Source organism: Sinocyclocheilus anshuiensis, unplaced genomic scaffold (genome assembly GCF_001515605.1).
Source record: "Sinocyclocheilus anshuiensis isolate Anshui unplaced genomic scaffold, SAMN03320099.WGS_v1.1 scaffold2276, whole genome shotgun sequence".
Taxonomy (NCBI): domain Eukaryota; kingdom Metazoa; phylum Chordata; class Actinopteri; order Cypriniformes; family Cyprinidae; genus Sinocyclocheilus; species Sinocyclocheilus anshuiensis.
In genome coordinates this window covers 88,143-88,486 of record NW_015542580.1, presented here as the reverse complement: position 1 = coordinate 88,486, position 344 = coordinate 88,143, and the positions used below count along the sequence as shown (strand labels likewise).

Genomic DNA, 344 nt, shown 5'->3' with positions numbered 1-344 from the left:
ACAGAGAGCGATACACACACACACAGAGAGATACACACACACAGAGAGAGAGAGAGAGAGAGAGAGAGAGATGTCAATATGTTATATAGGCTACACTAGAGTTCAAAAGTTTGGGATCAGGATAAAGAAATTAATTTTATTCATCAAGGACGCATTAAATTGATCAAAAGTGTCAGCATAGACATTTATAATGTGTTACAAAAGATTCCTCTTTCAAATAAACGCTGTTCTTTTGAACTTTCTATTCATCTGTGAATCCTGAAAAATGAAATGCATCACGGTTTCCACAGAAATATTGTGCAGCACAACTGTTTTCAACATTGATAATAATCAGAAATGTTTCT

General features: G+C 34.3%; 1 protein-coding gene across 1 annotated transcript in view; it reads right to left on the bottom strand.

Moving 5' to 3' along the window:
* The window catches only part of nudt6 (nudix (nucleoside diphosphate linked moiety X)-type motif 6), a 9,070-nt gene that overhangs the window by 6,857 nt on the left and 1,869 nt on the right, over window positions 1-344 (bottom strand). The gene's annotated exons all lie outside the window — the stretch shown is intronic.